General features: G+C 42.2%; 1 long non-coding RNA gene across 1 annotated transcript; it reads left to right on the top strand.

The window, feature by feature from the left end:
* Positions 1 to 1,825: 1,825 nt before the first annotated feature.
* LOC108533787 (uncharacterized) lies at positions 1,826 to 6,451 on the top strand. Its single transcript, XR_001886820.1, has 4 exons — positions 1,826 to 1,891; positions 1,979 to 2,268; positions 5,894 to 6,057; positions 6,285 to 6,451. It is a non-coding gene; the product is annotated as an uncharacterized LOC108533787 (long non-coding RNA).
* Positions 6,452 to 6,661: the final 210 nt, after the last annotated feature.

The raw sequence follows: 6,661 nt of genomic DNA, 5'->3' as shown, positions 1-6,661 counted from the left end.
TATCATACCAACTGGCTTAAGTCTCCCTTAGGAGGTATTGGTGGTTTGGGAAAAAGTTGCTGGCCTGCTTCATTCAGGCCTTTCCCCTCCCTTTCTTTTTTTGGGATTGGCCTGCCCCAGAGCACACACTCTGTTCTGCAGTAGGTTATGAAATACAGGCTCTGCACCTGTGGGTGAGACCTGTGGTTTTTCCAGGGCTGCCTGTGGCTGCTTGGGTGAGTCTGCCTAATTCTTGGGTTCAGTTATCAGGACACCCATTGTTGTTGCATACCTAAGCCACATACTCCCTTTCAGCTTTTATGAGCAGTTAAGCTGCTGATTTTTACATCTTTATCTGCTTGATTCCTTTATATCTTTCAGTTTGTTCAGAGACTGAGTGGGGAAGAAGGGTGTTATGTGTATTGAGACTCTCAAACCTCCACACTATGTGCTAGCCACAGGAAGCTAAATTAGCCAAGACACAGTTCTTTCGCAAGGTGAATGGACTATTTGGCAAATATGAAGACCCCAAAATGACAAACTTGCAAGGATAGCGCACACCCAAAACTGGGGGGTCACAACTCTCTACCCCTTTATTCACCCAGCACAAGTTACTCCACCCTTTGGATGAGCCATTACACAGGACTACTTGTGGACTTAACTACATATATTGAAGCTAATGTTGAGAGTGGTATTGCAACATTTTTTTTTTTTTTTTTTTTCTGTATGTGTGTTGGAATGGGAGAGATTAGACAGGGAGGTGAGGAAAGGGGAGGAGCAAGCAGACTGGAAATACTTCAAGGCAGACTCTGGTGCTAACTCGTTGTAACCTGCCAGGGCTCAGTGGAGTGCATTATCTCATCTGCCTGGTCCTGCTCATTTAATTCAGTAAATTCCGTTTGAGCATGTGCTAAATGGCAGTTACATTTCACATTCTTTGTCCTTGGTTTCAAGGTCCCTTCATTAGGCTGTGCTGGCATGCTTGGTTAAACTTCTGATTTAGACCAATTGATTAATCCTTGAACCCCAAATACAACTTTCCTTTTCTTTACTTTGTTCCTTTTCTCGGCGTCACTCTGTTCAGCTGGAAAGGGCTTCTACCAATCCCTGCCCTTTGTGATCCTCTCCATCCTTCCAAGCCATCTGCCTTGATTGCCTGAGTAGATGTGAGCTTTTACTTTGCAGGGACCCTTCTTCTGCTATTCTTGAATCTGTTTCTTTAATGAGCATTCTGCTGAAATTCATTTTCTTTTCCAGATTCTCTCTGGTGGGGCCCCTGAATTGGTTTTTCATAGTTCTGTCATGTCAGGCATCTGATATAAAATGACTTCACAGACACAGAAGCAATCTCATACTTCTCAAAATACACATATGTATATCTATTTGATTTATACTTTTAGATATCTTGTTTCAACTCAGATTATACACTTTTGGAGAGATGTATGTTTTGTATCTCTTAAGATACTTAACAACTGATATTTAATTAATAGCAACAAAGAATGCACAAGTTTCCCCTCAAATTCTGGAAGACACATATCAGAGAAGTCTATTATGAACTCAAAATGCTTTATCCTAAAACTTCATATGCATTTCGCATTCTTCTCTGTAGTATATCCATGCTTGTTTTAACATAAAAATGTTATGAATTGCTTACCCTGGGTAAACCTAATGCTGCAAGAAGATCTGCAATGTTGAATTGCTGAGTCTATACCATCTGATATACTGCCACCTACCCCTGTCGTGTATTCCAGTTTCAGAAGCATGGATAGTAGATGCTCAAGAAATGTTTATTGAATGAAGAAATGAATGAGAAATCTGATAATACTAATGGAATTCTTGTATTTAGGTAACTCCTTCTAGAAATTTGTACATCGAGTCACAGTTTTCCAAGGGAGCTAACTCACAGCATGATGTAAGTTGCACTTGATCTGTGGTTTCTTTCAAGTCAGACCAGTTAGTGCACTGATGCAATCGTTCTCTAATTGACTTCAATTTGCAGGTGGGAAAATGGAGGCTCAGGAAGGTAAATAAGCACCACAATACACCATTCATAAGTAGACCATCGCAGCTCTGCTTCTGGGACCCCCAGGCACACTCTGTCCTCCACGCCCTCAGATCCTCAGCTCATGCCCCCAACCCCTTCTGAAGGCAGCTCTTATCCTGATGGACTGTGATCACCTGAGCTGACTCCACTTCTGGGTCATGAGCTCCTCCTGGCTGGGACTATGTCTTGCTCATCTCTATGTACTCAGGGATGATGGCGGCTCCTCACCCACAGAGGGCTCTCAGGTAATGTTCAGGGGACGACTAAGTCAAAATATATCTATCCAAGAAACTGTTGAATGATCCACACATTTTTTTTTTAAATGTAAATTTTTGATTTCCTAGACATGCCTTCTAAGTAAACCTTAAAAGAATCTGCTAGGATGGTGCTCTTGATGATAAGTCTAAGTGAAAGAAAACCTAATGTTCACATTAGGATATGAACTCAATGTTTCTTAAAACTTTCTTATTTTATTTTTACTACATTGAAAATGTTCGTTCAGGCAGACCTTCTTTACTTTAGGGGCACCAAAGTGATTGATGCCCTTTAATCTCATTGAGAAACCCTCTTGGCTCTGGCCACAGGGATAAATTTTGTTGGCACTTCTGGCTCTGCCGCTATAGGAACATGGCTTGTCTTATCCTCTGTGGGGATATTAATGGCCATTACCACTCCTTTTTTAGGAACCGTGTTTAAATCTGCTACAGGACAAATGGCTTTTCATATTTCCACAGAGTTGTATATTTATCATCACTTTTGGAACATTTTCATCATCCCCCAAAGAAAATCCATACCCTTTTGCCATCACTCCCTAACCTCCCCTACCTTCCCATCCTCTGCCCTCATCATCCCCTGCAACACACACTTGCATGGGAAACTAGCCATGTGCACAATAAGAAAGCTCTGTTGCAAATACAATAAGCAACTTTGAATATGAATGTCAGGATTATTATTATTATTATTATTTTTTTTAGAGACAAGGTCTCACTATGTTACCCAGGCTGGTCCTGAACTCCTGGGCCCAGGCAATCCTCCAGCCTTGGCCTCCCAAAGTGCTGGGATTACAGGTTTGAGCTACCACACCCGACTGCAAGGATTACTTTGTTTTCAAGTGACTAAAACCCAGACTAAATGGTCTTGGATTAAAAGGGAGAATTTTCTGACTGTAATGGTTAAGTTTATTTGTCAACTGGGCCTTGGAGGGCTCAGATATTTGGTTACATATTATTTCTGGGTTTGTGTGTAAGGGTGATTTTGGGTGAGATTAACATCTGAATCAGTAGACTGAATAAAGCAGATTGCCTTCCCAAATGTGAGTAGCCCTCTTCCAACCAGTTGAAGGCCTGAATAGAACAAAAAGGCTGGCCCTCCCCAGTCAGATAAAAAGGGGAACTTTTCCTGACTGACCACTTTGAGCTGGCAGTCAGTCTTTTTCTGTCTTCTGACGCAAGCCAAAACATCTGGTCGTCTTGGGTCTTGAGCCTCCTGGCTCTTGGACTGGAACTACACCATTGGCTCTTTTGGGTCTCCAGCTTAGCAACTGCAGATCTTGGGGCTTCTCAGCTTCCATAATCATATGAGCCAATTTCATATAATAAATATCTCTCTCCACCCCCCTCTCCCACCACACAGACACTCACATATCACAGACACATCCTATTGGTTCTGTTGGTCTGGGGAACCCTGACTCACACATTGACTAATAGGATCCATGGAACTATTGAACAACCAAACCATGGGAAGAGCACAGATGCAGCTGGATTGTAAAACAGAATGAGGGGCTCGGATGCTGCTGAGAGTCTTCTTCCTCCCCGCTTTTTCTTTATTTTTTATTTTTATTTTTTGAGATTGGGTGTCATTTTCTCACTCAGGTTGGAGTGCAGTGGTGAAGTCTCAACTCACTGCAACCTCAGCCTCCCAGGATCAAGTGACACTGCCACCTCAGCCTCCTGAGTAGCTGGGACCACAGGTGCATACCATGACTCCTGGCTAATTTTCTGTATTTTTGGTAGAGACAGGTGGTCTTGAATTCCTGGGATTAGGTGATCCACTTGCCTTGGTCTTCAAAGTACTGAAATTACAGGAATAAGCCACCTTGCCTGGTCCTTCATTTTTAATTGACAAGTAAAAATTGTATAAAGATTTGGTGGTGCACACGTGATAGTTTTTTCTCTTCTTCTTCTTCTTTTTTTTTTTTTTTTGAGATGGAGTCTCACTCTGTTGTCTAGGCTGAAGTGCAGCAGTATGATCTCATCTCACTGCAACCTCCACCTCCTGGGTTCAAGCAATTCTCCTGCCTCAACTTTCTGAGTAGCTGGGATTAAGGCGCACACCACCATGCCCAGATAATTTTTGTATTTTTAGTAGAGATGAGGTTTCACCATGTTGGACAGGCTGGTCTTGAACTCCTGACCTCAAGTGATCTGCCCGCCTTGGCCTCCCAAAGTGCTGGGATTACAGGTGAGCCACCATGCCAGGCTGATATTTTGATATATGTATACATTTTGGAATGATTAAATCAATCTAATCCAAGAAACTTCTTTCTTCTCTGCCCTTTTATTAATGTAGAATTTATTTTCTCTTGATGCAAACCACCTTACTCTGCATGGTGGGAAACACAAAACACTTCCCCTGCTTTACATTACATGACCTCCCCACCAAAAAAGATAAAAATAGTTCTGAAGCCTAAAGCTGCCAATATTGGCCAGGTGTGGTGACTTATGCCTGTAATCCCAACACTTTGGGAGGCTGAGGTGGGAGAGTCACTTGAGCCCAGGAATTCCAGGTTACAGTGAAGTATGATTGCACCACTGCCTGGGCAACATAGCAAGGCCCTGATATGGTCTGACTCTGTGTCCCCACTCAGATCTCATCTTGAATGGTTATCCCCATGTGTCAAGGGAGGAACCTGATGGGAGGTGATTCGATCATGTAGGTGGTTTCCCCCATGTCGTTTTCATGATAATAAGTGGATTCTCATGAGATCTGATTGTTTAAAGGTGTGGCACTTGCATCTGCTCCTCCTTCCGCCATGTAAGAGGTGCCTTGCTTTCCCTTCACCTTCCATCCTGAGGACTCCTAGCCATGCAGAACAGAACTGTGAGTCAATTAAACCTCATTTCCTTAGAAATTACCCAGTCTCAGGTAGCATCTTTCTAGCAGTGTGAAAACAGACTAATACAAACCCCATCTCTACACAAAATTTTAAAAAATTATTTGGATGTAGTGGTGCATACCTATAGTCCTAGCTACTTGGGAGGCTGAAGTGGGAGGATCACTTGAGCCTGAGCCCAGGAGTTCAAGACTGCAGTGGGCTATAGATTGTGCCACTGTACTCCAGCCTCAGTAACAAAGGGAAATCCTGTCTCTAAATACATACATACATACATACATACATACATACATACATAAATTACCAATATGGACAAAGTTCCCTAGGAAGACAATCAGGCTAACCTTCAAAAATTATTAATGATTTGTGGAGTGAACTTTCTTCTGGGGGAGTATGATAATATTGCATTTCAAACTTAATATAGCCTACAAAACAGAAGTAATGGTTAGTGGCACCCAACATCTGGGTTACTAAGTGAAGATATAATAAAAATTAAGAGGCATGTTTACATCACACCATATGTTTAAAATCTAATAATAGTAATGATACAGACATATAGGTACAATAAAATCTGTGGGAGGTGTCATTAAAGTAAGGTTAAACACAAGGGTAAAAGAAGGATGGACTGTTCATGCAATCAGATGAGTGCATTCTGGTCAATGGGTTGGAAGTAGAAGTCAGGTATGCAACTTTTAGGGAATGTCCCAAAAGGGTGGTCCCTGTCCTTGTCCTTCCTTTTTCTTATTCTTGTAAGTTAGACTGAGAATGTGAAGCTGGAAGCTGAAGTAGCTATCCTGAACCATGAAACAAAGGATGCCTGTTGAGGATGGTGAGCACCCGGATAGAAAGAGCTCAGGCTCCTGACGCCTGTGGAGCAAGCACACCAGCCCTGGATTACTTATGGCAACTTCGTGTGACAGAGGTAAAACCTCAAGTTCGTTCAAGTCACTGTTATTTTGGAATTCCTGTCGCACTTGGCCAGACCTGGGGATGAATAATTGCAATATGGTGTTTCCTGTTCTAATAATTTTTCAATCTCAATGGATTGTACAAACATGCACAGTGTAGAATTATGACATTTGCAGCCATGAAAGGCCTCAAACAACAACAACAACAACAACAACTTACTTCCCATGCACTGTTTTTCAGGAAGCTGCTGGAGTAAACCAGTCAAGAGGAAGACATGGGACCCTATAAAGAGGGAGTCCAGTATAGGACAGAGATGAAGCAATGTCTCCAATGAGGGTGAAGGGAAGTTCAGGACAACAGCTCTGCAGCAAGCTTGGAAAGCAGATTGCTCAGATTGGAGTAGAAGAGCAGAGAACACCAGGAGTGATGACTCCAGGGAAAAAGGGAGCTGATAGAATACCTGTGTTTGTAGGAGAGAAGCACTATGAGAGATTTAGCCCTTCATCTTCTACAATTAAAACCATGATGTCAAAATTTTAAAATCAGGAAAAGCAATATGGAAGTAAACACTGAAAAAGTAGCTATGAAGATGGTTGCCCCTGAAGAATAGGAATTAG

This window comes from Rhinopithecus bieti, unplaced genomic scaffold (assembly GCF_001698545.2).
Source record: "Rhinopithecus bieti isolate Rb0 unplaced genomic scaffold, ASM169854v2 scaffold_11787, whole genome shotgun sequence".
Taxonomy (NCBI): Eukaryota; Metazoa; Chordata; class Mammalia; order Primates; family Cercopithecidae; genus Rhinopithecus; species Rhinopithecus bieti.
Note: the sequence above shows the minus strand (reverse complement) of the source record. Positions and strands in the feature narration are given on the sequence as shown.